Source organism: Canis aureus, unplaced genomic scaffold (genome assembly GCF_053574225.1).
Source record: "Canis aureus isolate CA01 unplaced genomic scaffold, VMU_Caureus_v.1.0 ptg000221l_RagTag, whole genome shotgun sequence".
Lineage (NCBI taxonomy): Eukaryota > Metazoa > Chordata > Mammalia > Carnivora > Canidae > Canis > Canis aureus.
The window spans coordinates 178,411-201,460 of record NW_027554490.1 but is presented as its reverse complement, the minus strand read 5'-3'; the positions used below and the strand labels follow the sequence as shown (position 1 = coordinate 201,460).

The 23,050-nt window shown below is 54.8% G+C and overlaps 2 long non-coding RNA genes across 2 annotated transcripts; both read left to right on the top strand.

Annotated features, from left to right (window-relative positions):
• Positions 1–10,473: 10,473 nt before the first annotated feature.
• LOC144309869 (uncharacterized) lies at positions 10,474–15,296 on the top strand. Its single transcript, XR_013375760.1, has 3 exons — positions 10,474–11,728; positions 13,707–13,902; positions 14,501–15,296. It is a non-coding gene; the product is annotated as an uncharacterized LOC144309869 (long non-coding RNA).
• Positions 15,297–15,321: 25 nt separating this feature from the next.
• LOC144309868 (uncharacterized) lies at positions 15,322–17,297 on the top strand. The gene is made up of 2 exons (XR_013375759.1): positions 15,322–16,432; positions 16,549–17,297. It is a non-coding gene; the product is annotated as an uncharacterized LOC144309868 (long non-coding RNA).
• The last annotated feature ends 5,753 nt before the right edge of the window (positions 17,298–23,050 follow it).

Here is a 23,050-nt window from a genome sequence, read left to right as displayed (position 1 = left end):
CGCCACGCCCCACCTGTCCCTCAAAGCGCTTTGACTCGAGGTGGCCAATGACACCCCAACTGCCAAGTCGAGGAGTGCTCTGCCGCCCCTCCCCCTGGAAGAACTGTACCCCTGGCCTTTCCCCTCCTACACACCCCCTTCTCCTCCAGCATCCTGGACACTACATTCTGGTTTCCCTCTCAACGTCGCCCACTGTTTCTCTACGTTCCTCCCTGGTGGAGCTCCTGTCACCTGCTCCTTCCACACCAGGTGAGCCTGACAGAGGAAAGAGCACAAGCTCTGAGAGAGCCAGACCCAGGAGGCTTTGACCCCCTCGTCCCCACGTAGGAGCTGTGTGGCCATCAGCAAGTCGGTCACCCTCTCTGAGCCCATTTTCTGCTCTGTATAATTGGGATGAAACGCCGTAAGTTATTTAAAAGATCAGATGACATCATATATGCAGAGTGCTTAGTAGGATGGCCGGGCTCCATGGTCACTGAGAGCCAGTGTCACCCCGAGGGCCAGTCCCTCTCTCTGTCCAAGGAGCTAGATGACCAGTTCCAGGGCCTGCAGAGTCGCCTCATCCATGATCCCCCTGAGGACCTCGTCTTGCTGGGAGTGCTCGCGCCACCGCCCTCAAGCCTGTGGCCTCCTCCTACAGATTTTTGAATGGCACAGGTGTCACTGCATGGAGACAAGAAGTCTAGGCTCCATCCTGGACCCACCTTCCACTGCACCCACAATGTCCCTGGCATTCATCAACCGTCCGAAGATGTCCCCCATCAGCCGCGCCCTCCTCTCTGGTGGGTGCCCAGGTCCTCCTGGTCTTGCCCAGACCTCTGCACAGCCTCCTACGTGATCCGCATTCCCACGGCCCCCGCTCTGCACCGCCCCCAACCCACCTGCCTCCCCAGGAGGGCGAGCTTCCTCAAACACATTTCAGATCATGCTGTTTCTCTACTTGAGTGAGATGCACTGTCTTCCCTCCTCCACCAGGGTAAGGGCCAACCCAGCCACAAAGCCCAGGATTATCGGACTCCTGTCGTCCCTGTGCCTGCCTCATTGCCCCCCAAGGTCCCCTGCACGGCGACGATTCCCTCAGACATCCCAAACTGTCTGCATTTCCCAAACATGGCACCATGTGCCTCTCCGCTCTGTGCCTGTGCACACTCGATTCCACCGCCTGGAAGGCTCACCCCTTTTCTCTGCCAACTACCGTCGGAGCCCGGTGCAAATGTCACTGCCTCCTGGAAGCCCTCCAGGATGCCTCCTCAAAAAACTAGACCAACTCCCTCTGTATCCTGCGCATGCCCCAATCACAGCACTATTCGAAACCTACAACATTAGTATTTATTTCCTGCTTCCCGGGCTACACGGTGAGCTTTCTGAGAGCAGTGAGATCTTGAAAGGCAAGAGAATGCAGTGGTCAGAAGGGTGAGTTCTGGAACCAGACACCCTGGGGACAAATTACAGCACCTCTCAGTGCCTCTGCTCTGTCATCTGTATCATGGGATAAGGGTGGGTCCCCCTCAGAGTAGGGGTGGGGGATAAACTGGCGTAGGAAGACCTCACATAGGCCAGCAGTGAACAGGAACAGCAGACCATGAGCCCCACACGTCATTTAAAATGTTCTAGCAGCCACTTTAAAGGGCTCAAAAGAGGGACGGCCTGGGTGGCTCAGTCAGTTGAGTGTCTGCCTTTGGCTCAGGTCATGACCATGTCCTGGGATGGACCTGGTGTAGGGCTCCCTGCTCGGCGGGGAGCCTGCTTCTCCATCTCTCTCTGCTCCTTTCCCCCCAATTCGTGCTCGCTCACTCTCTCTCGCCCACTCCCTCTCTCTCAAATAAATAAATAAAGCCTCAAAATAAAAAAGAAAAAGCTCAAAAGCAGCAGCCAAGGTTAATTTTAATAATGTTCATTTAACCCAGATATAATGGTATCTCACATCTTATCACCTCAATATGAAATCTATTTTAAAAAATATTCATGGGCTACGATGCTCTTTTTTTCATGTGACTCTGAAATCCAGCGTGCATTTTTGCACTGAGACCACCTCTCGATTTGCATGTGCAGCTCCTGCCTGCTGCCCTGGGCTGCGTGCTCCGGGTGGCTACCCTGGGAAAGGATGCTGGTAGCCTGTGCCTGGTCTCCCCCAGACTGCACACACACCCGTTTCCCTTGGCTGGTTTTGCTTTTTCTCCTTTCACTGAAATCATGCGTAGCTGTGAGTGCAGCTCTATGGTGAGTCCTGCGAGTTCCAGTGAACCACTGGGAAGGGGGTGAGGGGTGCCCGGGTGGCTCAGTCGGTTAAGCGGCTGCCTGCAGCTCAGGGCATGATCCCAGGGTCCTGGAATCGAGCCCTGCATTGGGCTTCCTGCTCAGTGGGGAGCCTGCTTCTCCCTCTCCCTCAACTCATGTTCCTGCTTGCTCTGTCTCTGTCTCTCAAATAAAATCTTAAAAAAAAAGAAGAAGGAAGGAAGGAAGGAAGGAAGGAAGGAAGGAAGGAAGGAAGGAAGGAAGGAAAAGAAAGAAAGAAAGAAAGAAAGAAAGACAGACAAGGGAAAGGGAAGGGAAAGGGAAAGGGAAAGGGAGAGGGAGAGGGAGAGGGAGAGGGAGAGGGAGAGGGAGAGGGAAGGGAAGGGAAGGGAGAAGGGAAGGGAGAAGGGAAGGGAAGGGGGAAAGGAAGGGAAGGGGGAAGGGAAGAGGGAAGGGAAGGGAGAAGGGAAGGGAAGGGAGAAGGGAAGGGAGAAGGGAAGGGAGAAGGGAAGGGGAAGGGAAGGGAGAAAGGAAGGGAAGGGAAGGGAGAAGGGAAGGGAGAAGGGAAGGGGAAGGGAAGGGGGAAGGGAAGGGGGAAGGGAAGGGAAGGGGGAAGGGAAGGGGGAAGGGAAGGGGAAACCAGAGGTGGTCTAGGGGTCCTGGACTCAGCTCCCCTGCCAATGTCCGGGTACCATGTTCACCAGGCAACCATCCAACCCCCAGTGCAGCGTCCCAGGGACCCTGACTTTGGGGGAGAATCTGTACAAGGGAGTCTCCCCCTTTTAAGTGAATAGGCAAGAATCCTTCTCTCTTCCTTGGTCACTGCAGATTTAGATAGTTTTCCTTGCGTGTCCAGAGTCCAAGCAGCCTACAAGTGTGTGCAACGTGAAACACAGAGCATAATTCAACGGTCGTGGCAAAGTCACTTGCAACACTCACTCACTCAGTACCTCCTAAACGCCAAGCACACGAGTCCCTTCCTTCATCAAAAAACAGACAACTGGCTGATACGGTGTTCAGCTCTTAAAATTGCCTTATCTTCTACGATGTAGTAATAGAGTTGCTGCGTCATAGGGACCTTCCACGAGTTCCTCCGCGAGGACCAACCCTAAGGCCATGTGTACCTTCTCTGGGTATTCTCGAATTTGACAGTTCTAGACTTTCAGGGCCGGGGCCACCTCAAAGGCTAGCATGCACTTACGGGGCTGCATTCTGACGCTGGTACACACACTTCTGGCTCTCAGGGCCATCTCTGTCATTTAAAAAAATTATTTTAAAAAAACATTTTAATTGTATCTTATCACTGTGTTGGTTACATAAAGGTAATCCAGGTTGGCTGCATTACTACATATAATGTGCTATATTCACTTTTCCTCTGATTTTGAAAGAAACTGAAATATTTTTGTGGCCCTTGTAAAGTATCATGAGCCCTGAGCACCAGGCCTCCTGCACCTACGGGATGCACTGGCCTGCCCAGGTAAGGCCCTTCCCGGGTGGGGGACCCTCAGGTTGTCATCTGTGAGTCAGGTTTTTACAGATGGAAAAATGTACGTATTTCAACCTGCGTCCTCTTGCTTTCCCACCACACGGGAAGCCACAATCCTACCGACGTCCTGTGAGTCATACAGGAGCCCCGTGAGGCCACGACCCAGTCCTTCATGCCAATACACTCAGGTGAGGCAGCGGGGGGTCACATCCCCCCATCCCTGAAGCCTGCAGGTGGACTCCTCACATTTGGGTTTTTCACGAGGATGGCATTTCCGTGCCGGTCTGCAAAACCAGTCGGTCCCTCCTGCCTCTGTGCGCTCCCCAGGGCTGATGCAGAGCGGAACCGCAACGCACACCATCGGGTGCAATAATCCAATTAAATATCTGCCTCCCCCACCAGCACGAGCTGAGCATGAGACACGATTTCACTTTTATTCATCTCTGCTTCCCAAGGCCCAGCCCACCATTCAGGAAGGAAATGAAATATTTACTACGTATTGATTATAAATGCTCTCTAATTACCTTTCTATGTGAAGATGTGATAAGTGAACAGAAAAGTTTTTAGCATTACGGTGCCATCAACCAAAATGCCTATCATTTCTCTCCAAGACACACACGGCAGTCTATTTTACACCCGAGGTCTCTCAGTACATCCTGTCCAAAATACGTTTATTACGTGGCAAACGCTAATTACTCTTATTTTAAAGCATGCAAAAGGAGAGCATTTACTGTCTACTAGCTGTGCGGGATTCCGTGAACGCAGGTGCCAAGAACGCAGCCCCGAGGCTGTGGCTTCCATGGTGCTGCTCCTTCTCTCACGCTCTCTCCTGCTCCCTTAGCCAGCTGCCACAGTGTGACCAGACCTATTCAGAGGCCCGTGTGACAAGGACCCAGGGCCCTCCCTCTAACAGCTCATAACGAACCAAATCTGGCCAACAACCTTCGAGTGAGCTGGGGAGTAGATCCCGCCCCACTTGAGCCTTCGGATGGCTGCAGCCCCGGTCACTACCCTGACTGCAACCTCCGGAGTCACCCTGGGTCAGAGGACACAGCTGCACCACACCCAGATTCCTGCCCCATAGACACCTGAGAGGACACATGTTGTTTCGAGCTGCAAAGTCTGGGGTGACTTGTTACTCAGCCGTGAGGTTACGAATATAAGTAAGTACTGTGAACAGTGCCTGGCACATATGAGCCACTTGGATATTTGCTGAGTGAGTAAAGAGAAAGAAAATTAGATGCGAAGGTGATGACTTATGACCTCGACTCTCTTTTAGAGGAAGGTGGTTAACAATTGTAGAAATACGGAACTCTGCACCAGATCTGGACAACCCCCAACATGACGGCCAGCCTGCCCGGTTGCTACTGTCCTGGTTACGGTTTCACACTGCTGCGTGGCGACAGCAGCATCTGCCCAATTCCCTCACCTCTCCTCATCCCCAACCCACCCTCACAGACCGGGTGCTGGTTTATCTTCCCCAAAACCCCTTGTCCAAAGCCTTCCCGGTGCCTCCCAATACCAGCATCATCAAGGCAAAACTGTCACTCAGCAAGGAAGCCCCTCCCAATGCTGCCCTCACCGCCCTCCTCCCCGCACTGCCCAGCAGTGTCTAAAGCGTAAAATTCTACATTGTGCACCAATTCTTCTGCCACAACCTACTGTATACAATTGAATAAGTTATAAGTCTACTATATACTCACGGAGCCCACTTAACCATGGAAATCTGACTCTTTTCCTTGGGCTGGCAAGCTCACTCCCACTCCCACTCCCACACTGACCCTCACCCTTCGGTCCATAAAGTTAAGCAGGGCAGCTGCGCCTGACACTCCTCCCAGCTAGTGATCGTCCCTCTGCTCTTTGCAATCTGGCTCCCTTGCTCAGAATGGCCTAAATGAACATATTTTTATGGGCCCCTAGCCCAGGACACCCTCTAAACTGCTCTCCACCTCCTCATTTAAGTCTTTCCTGCTGGAAGAACAAATTCCTTGGTGAGGCCTGAGAGGCGACACCACATCACCTTGGTCAGTACTGGCCCTTCCACTGTTAGCCAAACCCTAGCAGGACCTTCCCTTACACTGCTTGCCCTAAACACCTTCCCGATCACCTCAACCCTAGGCCTCCAGTGTCGCCCCTAGATAAGTAGTCTTGGGGGATGCCTAGAGGACCATCCCTAACATCCATGTCCCTAACCCCACTGCACACGCAAAGGTCCCCGTTGAAATACACCAGCAGGCTGTGACTTGATTTCCCCTCCCATCAACCCCATAGAAGCTCCATACCTATTGGCTCCTCCTTCATCTCCCCACTGAGAGAGGTCAGCCCCTTCTCTCCAGCAAATTCCTAGTGCGTTTTACATGACATGTCTGTGACTATGTCGGCTTTAGACCAACCATCCCATAAGCTCCTGGGGAGCTTGGAATCCCTTTCCAACTCCTAAAGCCCCTGCCTCATCCAGTTCTTCCCTCACCCCCTCAGATCCACCTAACAGCATTTCCTCCTTTCACACTCACCTGCACGTGTGGGGGTGCACACGCACACACATGCACACCTATGCACACAGGCCCCACGCTGTCTCTTTCCCACAACTTATGAGCCAATCAAGAAGGACATTAGCATATGCCCATGTGTGTTTAGTAGAAGGGAGATTTTAGCTACAGGAAAATAACAGGGCTCGGGGTGGGGGGAAACACCTCTGTGTAAGTGACCCAAGAGATGGTCACAGGAGGTACCTCCCAAGAACCTTGAAAACAATCAAGAAGAAATGTTTCTGGTGAAGTCAAACTCATTAAATCAGCAGATGAAGAGAAAAGACAGTCCTCTCGATGAGTGGGATTACGACACCTGGGGGGTCACACGGATGCATCTAAAGAAGGCACCACGTGGAAGCGGTGGCCTTCAGACCACAAATCAGACACACGCAATCACACATATATGCACACAGCCCACACATGCACACGTCTACACAGCCGCAAGTATGCACACACATATACCTGCACCCATACAAACTCACACATGCATGCACCCGTCCCCATACTTGTGAACACGCCCCACATGCATGCAGGCTGGCGCACGTGTGCACACCTGCATGCTCAAGCACTCATACTCAAAGCACATGCCTACACATTCGCACATGTGCACGCACACACTCATATACCTGCACTCATGCACATATACTCATGCCACATATACAGGGACACACCCATGTACACACTTCAATGCGTATGCCTGTACATCCCCTGCACACATGCAATCACAAAAACACACCTGTGCACACGTGTACTCGTGCTCTACATACACACACACACACACACACACACAGCTGCTCTCTGCACACATCCCCACCCTTACACACACTCACCCCTGGTTCAAAGAGTTGACTGAGGCAGTGCCTGGCCAGCTCCACCCAATAACAATGAGGCGGACTCCTGGACAGAGGGTCAGGGAGAAGGACAAGGGGAAGGGGGAGAGGTGGCCCACACTTATCCGAGGTCAGCAGCCCCCGCAAGTTGCCACTGTGGGTACCATGGAAACTGTTCAGGCTGAAATGTGATAAATGAGTGACGGTCCAGATCCAGTCCTACCGCGGTTCGACTGTGACGGTGCAGGGGCCCCCGAGCAGTCTGACCTATTGGCCCTCTGCCTTTGCGGGTGACAGAGCTGCAGCAGGGCGGTCACCCACCTAGAGGTACACTCGGTCGGAGCAGCACCAGGATTTCTGTGCAGGAGCAGGGCCCATGCCCTGCAGCCTCCCCCAAATGACATGGCCAAAGCCCTCAACCACTGCAGGGGCCCCGCGTCGCCTGCCACCAACAGACCCCCATACAAAACCTATTTCTCATTTTACCAAACAACCCCACAAGTCCAAATCCAGGTGGTAATTATCCATATACATTATCGTGAGTTTTTTAAAAATACGGCACTAAAAGAAATGCTAAAGCGTATTCACCCAAAATCCTAAAACCAGAGCTGGGGTTACTCTCTAAGCTTGGAAAGAGTTAATCCATGATCAAGACAAGGAAAAATGCGTTTCAAGAGGCATTCATGAGCCCATACTGGTCTAAAAATAAACAACCCAACAGATATAATAATGGGAGGGGGAGGACAAAATTCTCTTAGAGAAGATTTCCAAACAATATATGCAGGTACTTCCCCCTCCAGGAAACGAGCTGGCTTCCCCTCCTGCGGAGCGTGGGCTGAACGTGGGGACTCTCCTCTCATGGACAGAGTGTGGGAGGGAAAAAGAGCAAAAGTGCAGTGGAGGCACCTGGCCGAGCCGCCTTATCGAGTGATGAACGTCAGTGTCTCCAGGGAGAAATCACACTGATATCACGTACCCCTGATGGGAGGCAAGGAGAACACTGCACCTCTGTGCTACTCTGCCCCAGACCAGTCTATTGTTAAAAAAAAAAAAAAAAAAAGAAAAGAAAAAAAAAACGGTTGAGCCAAAATTGAAGGACATTCTTCAAAACGCATGACCGGCACTGTCCAGAATCGTCAAGGTCATTCGAAACTGCCCAGACCGGAGAAGGCTAAATGCAGTGTGGGATTCCAGACTGGATCCTCCCCCAGAAAAGGGTTATTGGGGCAGCCTGGGTGGCTCAGCGGTTTGGTGTTGCCTGTAGCCCAGGGCCTGATCCTGGAGACCCGGGATCGAGTCCCACGTCGGGCTCCCTGCATGGAGCCTGCTTCTCCCTCTGTCTGTGTCTCTCATGAATAAATAAATAAAATCTTTAAAAAAAAAAAAAGAAAGAAAGAAAAGAAAAGGATTATCGGTGAAGAAACGAAGGAAATGCAGATCAAGTCTGTAGTTCAGGTGCTGGCACTGCACGGATGTTAGTCTCTTAGTTTGAGGACTACCCCAGGGTTACGGAAGATGTTACGAGAACTCTCTGTACTAACTTTTCAAATTCCCCGGGAAACCCAGAATCATTACAGGACGATTAAAAAGTTTATTTTAAACACTCTACTTGATCCGACAGGTGGATAACTGGCCCAAACCATTATCCACCCTACTCCCCACCCCAGGAATGATACAGTAGGATGGGGTCAGCAAGCTGTATACGCACAGCTTCACTGGCCCCAGGTCCACGGGCCATCACGAAAGGCAGTTGAACAGCTACTGTGTGCCAGGCAGTTTATTTCCTCTAATTCCCAAACCACGTCGAGCACCAGTTTGCCTATAAATGGGAACCGGGCGGTGGGGGAAAGTTAAGGAACCTGACCTCCAGGTCACAGGGCGCTCAGGGGTGCCTCGGATCCAGGGCTGGCCCTGAAGCACCGGCTGTCTTCCGTGAGCCTCCTGGCCCCTTTCAAGACCGGAACCATAGAAGACCGCCCCCTCGCCCTATCAGAGCCCTTGGGGTCCTCTTGTAAGAGATGAGCCCCCCCCTGGAAGGGGTCCCAGTCAGACAAGTTCCTCCCTGTCCCAAACATCCCGGTTATTTCAAGAGCCGATACAGCACAGGACCACTAGGTGGCGACAGACCCCACCCATGTCAAGGAGAGGTGCACAGGTGAGGACAGAGGCCACCCCTAGCTCGGACTCTCTTCTTTGCCTGAGACTTCCCAAGAGCCAAGCTTCTTATAGGCCACTCAGTGCACCCCCCTCACCCCTGAGATGACCTGTAGGCTCACCCTTCAGAGCCAGGGCTAGCAGAGCTCATCTCGACAAGCGTGCTAACCATCCCCACTGTGGGGAGCAGAGCTCCTGGCCCCCATCTTTTAAACCTCAGAGCTCCAAAAGCAAACAAACAAACAAACAAAAAACAAAAAACAACCAAACAAAAAAACCTCAGAGCTCCAGACAGACAACCCGACAGCCTGGGCTTGAACCTCAGCTCGGCCACTCCCTATATGCATGACCCCGGGGTCCCTGGCTTAGCAGAGGGCCTGGCCTTCCTCATCCAGCTCCTGGATCTAGTGATGCACAGCAACTATTAAGTAAGTTAACAGGTGTGGGGAGCCTGGGTGGTGCAGTCGGGGAAGCATCTGACTCTTGGCTTCGGCTCAGGTCATGACCTCAGGGTCGTGAGATCGAGCCCCATGTTGGGTTCTGTGCTCAGTGGAGAGTCTGTTTGGAATTTCTCTCCCTCTCACTCTGCCCCTCCTGCTTGTGTGCTGTCTCTCTCTCCCAGATAAATAAATCTTTAAAAAAAAATAAGTTAACAGGTGAAAGTCATTTAAACCAGTGCTTCAGAAATGGTCTGCCAATTTTTGGTGGTGGTTTCTCCCTCTCGACGGGGTATGCCTACCCACCCCCCTGAACCCCCAACCCCTATTCCGTTATATGGAGAGGATATGATCTTACTGTGGTAACCATGGAAGGAGCCCTAATGGACACCTGCCCTGGTGTGTATCCAGTTCCAAGAACTGAGGACTCTGTTTGTGGGAGATTATCTTGACCTCTAACCAGTTTCAAAGAACCCACATGGCGGACCATCCCCTTATGCAGGGAGGTCATTGGGCAGCCTGCATCGTGAGGAAGACACCAGGAGTCTGCATGGCAAACTTGCTTTACTGAGATGTGGGGTTTCATTTCCGTTTCTGAAAAGGTCAAGGTGAATGTTTAGGAACAACAGCTTTAAAGCTTTTTCTAGGCTCTGGGGGCACTGGGGTGGCTCAGTAGGTTGGGCATCCGCCTTCAGCTCGGGTCACGATCCCAGGGCCTGGGATCGAGCCCTGCATCGGGCTCCCTGCTCAGTGGGGAGTCTGCTTCTCCCTCTCCCTCTCCCCCTCCCCTTGCTCTTTCTCAAATAAATAAGGCTTTTTAAAAAATAAATTAATTAAATGAAATAAAATTTTTTTTTCTAGGCTAAAATACGACAGCCTGTAGCCAAACCTTGGCCCTCGAGCTTGTAACTCCTGTTACTCGCGTGTGCAACAGCTTTCTGGTGACCGTCAAGCTGCAGCACAGCAGAGACAAGGCCTCCCATTCTCGTGAGTCCCTCCATCTTCACATGAAGGTGGCAGCCCCATCTCAGCAGGGCCCTCCGCTTTAACACCCGCATGGAAGAGCCACCCTCCTGGGCCTGACAGCGCAGAGCTTTAAAAGCTTGTGCCAGCGAGTAGTCACCAAAAAGCTCTGCTGCCTGCAAGCATTCATGGAAAGATGTGGATTGACCTGTTCCCAGTGGGATCCCTAGACGGGCAGCATGAGCATCGCAGGAGCTTATTAGAAATGCAGATCCCCGGGCCCCACCCAAGAACTACCGCATCAGAAACTCTGGGGGCATAAAAAAAAAAAAAAAAAAAAGGAAACTCTGGGGGCAGAAGAGGGATCTGTGTTCTAACAGCGCTCACATGGCCCAGATGCACTTAGGCTGGAGAACCACCACTCTGGATATTCAAGAGCATCCTTGGTTACACCGGGTTGGCCCTGCACCGTCCCGCCTTCCTCCGAGTCACAGACCTGCTCTCTGATGCTTACACCTCCGTGGAGAGATGTGACAGGAGATGAACCCAGACGTACCTTGAAGTTCCAAAGTCTCTGTAAGAATATGGTGTTTTGGGGGGTGGGGGGAGCCCAGAGGGCTGGGGCATCTCTACCAAAGCACGTAGACAATGTCATCTACCGAGAATTGACTGATCTAGAAAGCTCTAGACCACCCTAGACCATATCCATGCCACATTTAAGGATTATAGCAGACCGTTTTATCCTAGCTTTGTTCGTGGTTTCATCTTATTTTTTTCTACCTTTATTTGCCTTACTTATAAAAATAAGGTTGCAAGCAAACTGCCTTACGTTCATTTGGCGACAAGGCCAAGCGTACTAAGCCTGTTGAACATTCTGCAAAGACCCACAACGTCTTTAAAGCACCGTCCAAGCCGGGGGAGAAAACGCAGTTTGGATTTTCAGGTCTTCAGCCCCAGCCTCCAGTTGGTACAATGTGGAGAAGCGCCTGCGATACTCTCGATACCCTCGTCTACGCACTAGAGGGCACCCTTGCCCTAGAGTCGGGCTGGCCGTCACCAGGCCCTGGGCAGGCTCCAGGGGCCGAAAAAGCGGTAAGAAAAAGACCCACTCCAGACCCCAGAACCATCTGAGCTGCAAGATGCTGCGAGATGCAGGCCCCTCTCAGCCTGGCTCAGTAAGCAGGGACCTGGGGACACCAGGAGCTGCAAACCCGGGCCACTCGCTCTGCATTTGTAGAGATGCCCACGCTTGCCGAGTGCTATGAGGATAAAAAAAGACGGTACCGCTGAACATCTGAGATCACATCACTTTACAGAACATTCTCCCCCCACACGCAGACATGCACAGGTGCTCACCACCTCGTGACAGCAGCCCCAGCCCCCTGGATGGCTAGTTCCATCACCCCACTTGCAGATGAGGAGTGTAAATCCCCAAAGTGCAAAGTGACTTGCACGACCTGATGTCTGGGCCCATTGCTGGCAGAGCCTGGGGAGGTGTCACCCGGCCAGGGTGGTTTTCATGTTAGCACAGCACCTCCCCAAAGGCAAACATGAGCCTGTTCTCAGGAGCGCCGGCCTCAGTGACTCGGAGCTGGGATAAACCTGGGGTGAGTGTGGCTGACGGAGCCCAGGGCGCGTCCCCAGGAGCCCTGGCCCATTGCACACAGCGGTGGGGGGAGTCACGGCTGGGAGGTCTGCAGCCCCTTTCTCTGCCTTGAGACTTCCCTCCGCTGTTAAGAACCTCATCAGGTTATGCTCCACATTATGTTACATCTGCTGCTGTATCTCACCCTATTACCAAGTGAGGTAGGAATGGGTGTGGGCCTCAGAGCATGTTGCCGGTGGGCCCCGAGGGACCTGCCTGCACCCCCCTCCCATCCCAGCATCACCCAGCAGGGTCCTGCCCCAGAGGAGTTTGGAAAATACAAGAAAGAGACAAGGCACCTGCCCCACATCCCCAGAGGCCTCCCCGCCCAGAGGACAAGCGACCCCTCCGGGTGGTGTTCCTGCCCCAAGGCCGACGGTAGAGCGTGGCCTCCCTGCCACCCAGCCCGACACCCCCGGCACCCCTGACAGCGGTCCCTCCAGGCCAGAACTGCCCTCACACAAATGGCCCAACAAGGAACAGCCGCCAACTTGCACAGCCACTTCGCATCAGGATCAAAAACATGGGCTAAATACACCAGCCCCAATTTTTCTCTGTACTTACCCCCTTTCTGTCCTGTCCTAATAAATATTTTATGTCAAAAGCAATCCCCAACAGGGTTTCTGGGCAGACAATGACAATGTGAGCCTTTCCTACATCCACAAGAAGGGGGAGTCTGTTGAAACCTATGTACGACCCCAAGGATACGTCCCCCCTTCATCACGAAAGCTGCCTCCGTTCCAGCCCCGGGTGTCTGTGAATTCCTGCCTGGTCCACACGGGCGGCCCGCAGCGCACGCTGCCTTCAGATTCCAGCTCCGTCGGCGAGGACACACCATCGTCCCTGCAAGGCGGCAGCCCTGCCTCTCCCTGTGTCCCCCGTGGTGTGTGAATCCAAATGCTGGGAGAAAGGGATCTGGAAATAAGCTTTGCTTTGCGTACATAACTATATTCTCTGCCCCAGGAGAACATCCACCCAGTGAGTGAGCCATGGCTCAGCAGGGCTCGTGCGTGGAGCCGTATGAGCATCCCTTCCCAGCCACCACCCTCGGTTTTCCCCCCTCGGTTGTCCCTCCCCGAGGACGAGAACTGGAGGGGGGGCAGGCTCCGTGGCTGAGCCCCCGGGGGGAGCTGTAACCACTCCTTGGGGGACCTTCATCTCGGGGCAAGAGGCCTGGTCATGGTAACTGAGGCCGGGGGCACAGAGGCAGGCCCCATGGTATTTTTAAGGGCCATGAAAATGTTTTAATTTATTTTAAAATCAGAAGAGATAAAAAAGAACACGAATTTCTAGGCTGAAGGAAATGTCTTACTATATAATGTCAATGTGGTTGTATGGAAACCAACACAGCTTTTGGTTCTGTTATACAGTTTTTTGTTTGTTTGTTTGTTTGCTTGCTTGCTTGCTTTGTTTTGTTTTTTTTAGGAAGGAAGAGGCCCATGAAGGCCAAAGCACCTCGGACAGTCTGCATGAGGCCGGGAGCAGCCCCGGAGGAAGGGACCTGTGTCCCCAAGCAGGATCCCTTAGGCACCCCTGCAAGTGGGCCCCAGGAAGCCCCCCTCTCCGTGGGAGCCCCTTCTCCGCCCTGAGGGTCGAGCTTCTGCACCCACCACCCCAGGACGTGGGTTCTACATAGCTCACGTAGTTTCCCTTTGCCAAGAGACTCTTGAAAAATTGGGGGAACTTTGCAAAGGGCCTCCTCCTCCAATTCTGGGTCCCAAACGCTTTCCTACGAGGCACAGAGGGCCGGCCAGGTGCAGAAAGCCGGGTAGATGAAACTCTGAGCCTTTCCCTGAAACAAATCCTATGGCCAAGCCCCAGGCGTACCCTCCTTTCCGTCTTTCTTATGATAATATTCACCTAACAAAACTCTCTAGGATTCAGCGGCACCGAGCCTGGCCACACTGTGGTGCTGCCCTCCCCACTCTCTGTTCTAGAACATTCTCACCCCACTGAAAGGAAACCCCGCCCCCATGAAGCAGTGGCGCCCTCACCCCCACCCTATTCCAGGCCCTGGCGATCCTTACCCCGTTTCCTGTCCCCTTCATAGCCGCAGAATCATACAATACGTGATCCTTTTGTTTCCAGCTCCTTTCACGGGCATAATGTTTTCAAGACTCAACTACCCTGTAGCATGTCAGGACTTCACTCTTTGTAGGGCTGAGGAACATTCTACTGTTCCCTTCCTTTTATTTTATTTTTTTCCCTCCCCTTTGTAGGCAGGAGAGCACTCAGATGGGAAAGCGAAACCCTCCGTGACGGACACCGTCCAAGCCCACTGGCAAGCCCTCAGCTTGGGACATAGGGACAGGGACACAGGTCCTGTCAGCCCCAGGACGGCGGCATGCACAAAATCAGACGCACGTACATGCACCGCAGGATCCTCCCCTCTGCTCCATTCTCCGGGGCCCAGGAGTCCAGGGCTGATTCAGCACTGACATCAGAGGATTCTAGAAGCAGCATGGCAAGCGGGGTCTCCAGGGTCTTGGCCATCAACCCATCTTACTGACCCTCTGGCAAACGCTGGGGCCTGGGCTTCCTGTTCCCCCTCCTCCATGAGGCCAGGGAGGACCAGCCTTGGGTCCTGGGAGAGGCAGACTCAGGAAGGGGGAGGCAGGAGGGAGCCGAAGGAAGGGGACGGCCTCCCCAGGAGCTGAGGGAGACCAGGGGATGGGCAAGCGGAGGACCCGGCCCTCCTGGGGCTCAGTGTGCAGTGCTGGGGGAGCAAGGGCAGCAACGAGGCTCCACGCTTTGAACACTGCGAGAGCTTTCCCCGCAAGTGAAGGAGGGTGAAGAGAGGGAGAGGGCACGGCCCCGCGACGGACAGCCCCCCAGGCCTCTCCGGCCACCGCGAAGGCCGCTTCCCGTTGACCAGGTCCCACCGCCGCCCCACCTCCCAACGGCGAGGGAGCAGGGGCCACAGCTCTGCTCCTCTTCCCAAACTCACCACAGTTTCAAAGCAACGGGGACAAGGGATCTCGAATTGTCAAGTCAGGAGACTCAAGTCACTGCAGATGCTCGTTATTTAAAAAAAAAAAAAATGCACAAAAGTACAAAGATGTTCATGACAGCCTTGGGGTGAGAAATGGAAACCCAAAGACCCAGCACTGGGGACATGCTGAGGCAACAATGGTCCACTGAGTCAGTGGTCCTCGTGCCACGAAGGATCGTGAACAAGGTACACTGTGACGTGGGTACGTCTCCTGTCGTGTAAAAGTGACGGAAGAATGGAAGGGACCCGCTACTGTGGCTCTGTCACATTGCTGTGATACGGATATCCGGTCGAGCGCGGCAAGGGGACCTCAGACATATTTCATCCCCAGGCCACTGCCAAGGGCTCGAATTTTCTGACACCGTTTCAACGTGTCCCTTGCGTGAAAATGAACAGTAACAGCCTCCGTGCTCCTCGCTGTCACGTTTACCTCCGTGACGTTTCCCATCACCTCCCCTCCTTTCGGGACAGGATTTGGAAGAGCTTTCCTGGAAGAGAAGCTCGGCCACCCCTACCACAAACGTGTTCGTGTGTATCCACGTGCACATACACACACACACGCACATGCACACACGTGCGCACACGCACTTGCATCCTGCAGGGCCACTTAGCAACTCTCAAGTCAGGGCAGTTGGTGGCACTTGGGGCCAGGCCATCAGTGCTGGGAGCACACAGCAGCTCTCCCCTTTCAAGGGCTGTTTGCTCAAGGCTCAGAGCTGCAGGGCAGGGCAGGGCTACAAACAGAGGAAGACTCTTCGATGCCCAGAAGGAATCCCTGTTTTCCATCCCCTCCCACACGTGCCCAGTGGTCCTTGGAGGATGGGAAGGCAGGAGGAGAGGGGGAGAGAGGGGTGCAGCCAACATGGGAACATGGACAGAGGGATCCCCCCGGCGACGCGGAGCAAGGCTGAGACTCCAGTTTCTCCTCCAACTGTGAAGATTTCCACACCCCACCTTGAACCTGGAAATCCACTTATGGGGACCAACGGTCCTTCGGTGGCAGCTGGGTGCCAGGCAGGCCCAAGAACATAACTGAAGAGTCTCCAGGTATCTCCAGGATGTGCAGCTCGAGAGGAGAAAAAAAAAAAGTGGAAAGCGGAGGCCAGGAATGCACCTGCACTTTGCATCTTACGACTGAAATGCCCAGTCTGACCGAAAGGTAAAATGGAGAAAAGGCGGTTTACAGGCCTCGTCTATATGAGACGAAGCCAAAGCCGGTGGTCGTCTGCTGGGTACTGCCATTCAGCAAACCGTGATCCTGGGGTTTTTTTGCAGGTATTATTCGGGCGAGGAAACAGAACAAGACGAGAGATGTCGGAACAGGAGAGAGAAAAGGAACACGAGAGGCTACGCTGGAAGGAGGATCAAACCACCTGCTGTGAGATCAGGACTCTCCAGGATGTAACGTGGGCCTGGAACAGGGGCCGGAAAGTACAAGCTGATGGCAAGGAGGCAGGATGCTGCAGAGAGGGCTGCCAAGTGCCAGGGGGTTCGGAGCAGCGAGTGCTTGGAACGGTGCTGGAGAACAGAAGGAAACCCACCGGAGCACCCCCGAGGGATGGCAGCTGGGAAAAGCATGGACTGTGTGGCCAGGGGTGCTTGAGGTGGGGGTGGGGGGCTTCCCCAACAGCCCACACCCACCTCGAGGTTGCCACCAGGCATCTACCCCCCTGCCTTCTCCCCCCGATGGCAGCAGCCACAGCCCTGCGGCCTCCCTGTGGCACATCTGTGGGCCACCGGCCTCGGAGCAAGGGCTTGGTCACCTGCTCTGGCCACACTGTGGCTTTGCCCCCTCTCCCCCTCCGGCCAGCCCGCACCCCCATGCCCTGGCTTCTGCATCCACTTCCTCCTGGCCGTTCCGAGCAGCAGCACCCCGGTTGCTCCCCTATCTGGAGCGGGTGCTACCGTCCACCCAGCCTCAAGCTGTCCACCTTGTATATTCCCTTCCCTGCCCCTTGGGGAGCCTCCGAGAACCAGACACCCCAGAATGTGCTGGCTGAATGAATAAATGGCTCCTCTCTGTCTCCCTGCCTCCTTGGATTGGGGCTGGGGAGGGAGGAAGGGAGGGAAAACCCTGAAAATACATCTAAATGGGAAATTTAGAAAATACATCTAAAATAAAAAAAATTTATTTTATTATTTTATTTTATTTATTTTATTTTATTATTTTATTTTATTATTTTATTATTTTATTTTATTTTATTATTATTTCTTTATTTTATTTTATTTTTATTTTTTATTTTTTATTTTTTATTTTTTTACCTTTGCATAGAACAGCCCTGAGAATCAGCCAGGGAAGAGAAAAATCAGCTGCAGCCATGGGGAGCGTCGGAGAGAGGAGGGAATTTGCCAACATCCTCCCAGATGCTCTCTGGGGAGCAGGAGCGAGGCCATGGGAGGGTCAAGTCCTTCCTGGCTGGGAGGAGGGTTGGCACAAGTTCCAATCTTCCACTTGCTTTAATTGCCAGGAAACAGAGCTTCTCCGTCTGTCATTATGACTTAATTAAGCCGAAACCGCCCGGAAGGAGGAAGCCAGGTCCATTAAAGCTGGCTGGCAAGGTGGGGTGTACAGCTTGGGAGCCCCCGGCGGGAGGCACAGAAGACAGGGCTCAGACCCCCAGGTGGGGCCCCCGTCCCTCCCAGCACACCCCCCAACCAGGTGCATGCTTCTGATCAACCCGTATTGGGGCCCGCAGTTAAGTCTGGGGACACACACACACACACACACACACACACACACGACTCAACGAAAAGTCAGTGGTGGCCCCTTGGCCACTTCTCAGAACCCCCGAGTGAAGGAAGCCAGATGTCCTATGACTGCGTGGACACAAGATGCCCCCATAGGGCAAATTTGCAGAGCAGATGACCCAGGGCTGGCCAGGCAGCAGGAAATCTGGGCCCGTGTGAGGAGGGAGACAGAAATGTCTCGAAACTGCACTGTGGTGATGGTCACACGACTCTACCTATCGACTGAAGTTCACGGAGTCAGACCTTTACAGAGGATGAATTTTGCTGGATTTAAGTTATTTCTCAATAAAGCTGTTCTTTTGTTTAAAGGTTGGTGTCCACGTAGGCGGCTCATAGGAAAGAATGAAGCTTCATGTTCGGAGCCACCACCTGCCCCCCAGGTGCCCAAGTCCCCCGCTGACGGTCGTGGGCTGCACAGACCGCAGGCTCCCAGGTCAGCTGTCTGACCTTGGGTGCGCTTCTGGGTTTTCTCAGCTGTAAAGTGAGGCTAATAATAGTCACCTGCAGGTGTAATGTCACCAGAAGGTGGCATGTCATACACACGCAAGTGCCACTTCAGTGCTTTTCCTTCCAAGTTAGCAGGTACTTAAAGAGATCTCTGCGGTGTGCCTGGCCCTGTGTCTGATGCTCCGGGCGACAGTCCTGTTAGAGAACGTGCTCTGGATTTTCAAGTTTGCCGCCTTGTAGATGCACTCAAAAGGCAACTCAAGGTAGCTGAGAATAAAACCTCGTAACCAAGGTCTAAGGAGTCAGGGCTGAAAAATCCAAAGGTCGAGCCACGGCCTGGAGGAGACGGGTCCCCAGGAGAGGCTCTCAGGGGAGCTGGGGGCCGAGCCGGCTCTGAACAGAGGCCGGAGCCTCAGGGAAGCACACGGCCTTCCAGTCCTGGTTTAAAATCCCCGCTCTGCCCCTCACCAGCCGTGACGGTGGGCAGGACAACACTGAACATCTCAAGCCACATCAGTAAAACCAGCTGCAGAGTGGAATCCCTCCCAACGTTGATGTCAGGAGCAGTGACGCTGCACGGGCAGAGCCCGACACGCAGTAGGTGCGCAGTTACCATCTGGCATCTGTGCCTTTAAGGAGAGGCAGCATGCGAGGGTCAAGGAGGCAGGGGGGAGGAGGAGGAAGGAGGGAGAGGGAGGACAAGAAAGGGGAGGGAGAAGAAGGAGGGAGGATGAGGGGGAGGAGGGAGGGAGGAGGAGGGAGGGAGGAGAAGGGAAGGGGAGGAGGGAAGGGGAGGAGGGAGAGGGAGGAGTTGGAGGGAGAGGAGGGAGAGGAAGAGGAGGGAGGATAAGGGGGGAGGGAGGAAGAGGGAGGAGGAAGAAGGAGGACCCCTTAAAACAGTGAAGGAGGCCCCCCCTAAGTGGGGCAGACTCCAAAAGATAGGGAAGACAAGACAATTTCCTTCAAGGCACAACGGGTCCCCCTCGGCACCATCTCAGCCGCTTCATGAGGCGGATGCGTCGTCAGCAATGATGAAAACTGAGGGCGGCCCCCCAGGGTGGGGGCAGCGTGCCAGGCCCAGGGCTTGGGGCCTGCGGGGCCCGTGGGGGCTGGGCCGGGAGAAGAGCAGGGGAGAGCCCCCCCGAGCGAACCCCGTCCTCCTCGCACCACGCCGGCCTCTCGGTGACACGGGCAGGGACACGCTGGCTTCTCCAGGCCCTCTGTCAAACACAAAACATACTGATTTACTGATGCAAACTCTCCCGCAAGGTGATCTGCTGACAGGTGGCGGGAACCACACCGAGTGTCTGCGAGGGAGCACCCGCCTGTAGGGTCAACGGGGCCCCACGGGCCACCGGGTGACCCTGAGCAAGTCACTAGACCTTGCTGAGCCTTGGGCTCTGCTGCTGCAAACTGAGGACAAACAAAGCCCTTGCAAGGCTACGCAGCCTGGTGCTTGGAGCACGACGGCTGAGCCCAAGAGCTCGTCTGGGGCCCCTCTCTGCGTCTGACCTTGCTCCTTGGTAAAACCCAGATGATGGCTATGCCTTCCCAAGGGCCACCGTGAGGACCGTGAGCGTGCATGTCTGTGCAGCCACGTGTCTGAGCAAGCTTCCACGGGGGCCGATCTGGGCATGGGTGCCCGCGCACCTCACCGCGAGAGGCGCCTGAACACGGAACGAGCTAGTGTGTTAGCAAGTGCCCCGACCACCCAAGAGTGTCAGCACAGAGAACCGACGGCGCAGAAACTCCTCTCTCAGAACGGGGTGAACGGGCCCTGGTGCGATGCTGACCCCCTGCCTGCCCCCCGACGTGCCCCCTGCGAGGAGTGGCTCAGAGCCGAGTGTCCACACCTGCCACCAGGATTCTCCATCACGGCTCCCGCGGGCAGGTGGCTGGCAGTCCAGGTGACCCAGCTCCGGGCTCCTGGGGGGCCGTGAGGGCTGCCGTCCTGGGAACAAGACCCCTCAGCAGAGAAGGGGCTGTGCCACTCTCCCTCTCCCCGGGACTGCTGCACCTGTGGGCCCCACGAGCTGAGGTCTACAACCAGTTGGGGGTCTACAAGCCCCTGTGGCTAAAAACCAAAAGGTCGGGGTGCCTGGGTGGCTCAGTGCTTGAGCATCTGCCTTTGGCTCAGGGCGTGATCCTGGGGTCTAGGGATCGAGTCCCACATCAGGCTCCCTGCATGGAGCCTGCTTCTCCCTCTGCCCATGTCTCTGCCTCTCTCTGTGTGTCTCTGTGTCTCTCATGAATAAATAAATCAAAAAGAAAAAAAAACAACCCCCAAAAGCAAGAAGGCATTAGTTAGAAACCAAAGTGAGTCACTGGGTTTGGGAAGACCCGTCCACAGAGGACAGCAGGGCGTCTGCAGAAAAGACGCAGCTGGGCAAGTGCACAGGGCTGGCCGTGGAGGGTCCGAGGCAGAAAGCACTGGAGCAGGAAGGTCTCTGCACGGCCCCCTGCCGCCCCCAGACACCCGAGGTCTCCGGCACTATAGTGAGGACAGGTGAAGGGCGCCCCACCCCTTGTCCCCACGTCCCCCAGGGCCTGCCTCCACTGGGAGGGCTTCTCTGCTCGGTCAGACCCCCCCCCATTAGGCTCAGTGAAGGAAGCAGAACCGCAGCCCACCAGGAGCCCCCAAAGGAAGACAGAGCCCTCTCTCCATCCTCCCTCCCAAACCCCAGGGAGACTCTCATGCGGGATCTTCTCTCGGGCCACCCTCACGGAGCAGAGCAGATGAGGGATCGATTCCCCCAAATCTGGCCCAGAATGCAAACCATCAGGCCAGCCACCCCGCCAACTCCCACGCAGCTGGCCGTCCTCGCAGGGGCCCAGGACCCCGACACAGAGGCTGCAATCCGTCCGGCGCGGGAGTCCTCCTCGCACGCCCTCTCCCTGCCTCCCCGTCCCTCGCTCGCCCTGACCTTCCTAAACAAAGGTGCTTTTTTCCCCTGCTCCTCGGGGTCACCACATTTTCGTCAGACCTGTGCTTGTTTTCTTTCTGCTTGGGCCCATCTTGGCTTGCCTCCCCAGGCACCACCGTCCCCTGGAGACAAACCCCGTATTGTTTTCAGGGACCTAATAAATGACAACACTCTCCCACCCCCTGCCACTTACCCCACCAGCCCGCCCAGCTCCCCCTTTGCCCGGTGAAGCCTGCCTTGTACTACGTGTGGCCCTCCCCGCCGCCCCCCCTCCCACCCCGATGCAAGAACAGGAGGCTTATGTCCAGGGGAGAGCGAAACCTGCCCGGACTAAGGGCACCTCCCCAGCCGCGTGTCGTGCCGTGAAAGGTGCAGTCCAGGGAGAGGCCACGGGGGCGGGCAGCTCCAAAACTCAGCCCCCCGTCCTCCGGTTCAGGCCGAGAACCAACGGGAACACACAGACATGGCCCTTAACGGTGCGGATGATAAAACAGGAGGATGCGCGGTCCATTTTCCAAAATGCACCTCTCGTCACCCAGAAGGCTCCCTCGCCCGCTGAAAAAGTCAATGCCAGGAGGGATTAAACCGAGCACAGGCCGACTTTTTTCCTGGTCAAATTGTTGAGGTCGACCAGGCATGCTCTGGGAGGGTATGTGGGCGCCCAAGGAAGGTTGATCACCGGTTAAAAAAAAAAAAAAAAAAAGGCTTCTGAGCTGCTTGAGTGTGGGCTGCATCAAGTGTGCAAGAGCAATGAGCCAGTGACAGACACACATCATCCTGCTTGAACATAGACCCGCACGTGCGTTGTTCCAAGCCTCCAAAACAATCCCCAGAGCCTCCAGCCTTCCTTGGGTGTGAAAGAAGCCGGAAGGGGACAGCAGCCCCACCACCCTATGCCCTCAACCACGTGCTCTGAGCCCGGACCTCATGCTCGGTGCTGCCTCGTTGACCAAGCACCCAGCAGGGCCGACACAAGAGCTCAGCCACCCAGGAGACCGGCATCTTGACTTCTGACTCCCTACCCTTCCCTGCCGTTGGCCTGGCTGCCTGGGGCCAATGGGTTCTCGCATTTCCACTGGTGGCAAAGGTCCCACCCTCCTCTGGGCAGGGGTCGAGAGGTGGGATGACATCCTACCAGGGCAAGGGTGACCTGGGTCATGGGGAAATGTGCACGAAGAGCCAAGAGACAGGAGAGTCCGTGTGCACACCCAGGCACACAGGGCCGCGGGTATGCCCATCGTAAAACACGTGGTTGCATTATTTCTAGAGCAGGATGGACTCTGGGACACGTCCTGGTTCTCTGCCTACAACACAAGCCAAGGCTTAGAGAGGCACGGCAAGCTCTCCAAGATCTCCCTCCTGGGAGGCGGCAAGCTGATACAGAGACCCTGGACCCAAGACAACGTGCGCCCTCCTTTAGATGGCCCATCCGTAGACGGTGGCACCGAAACCTCTGTGCTCTACGTCCTGCAGTAAGTAGTTCCAAAACACTCACCTGTAGGAGATGAGGGCTCGCGTTGAGGCAAAGGTAAAGAAATAACCAGGGCACACCCACCAGCGCCGCTGCCCTGCCCGGAGTGACCCCGATCCCCCAGCCCCATCGGTGCTAGTTGTCACTGTGGTGTGAATGTTCCCTGGAGATTATTCTGGATCCCATG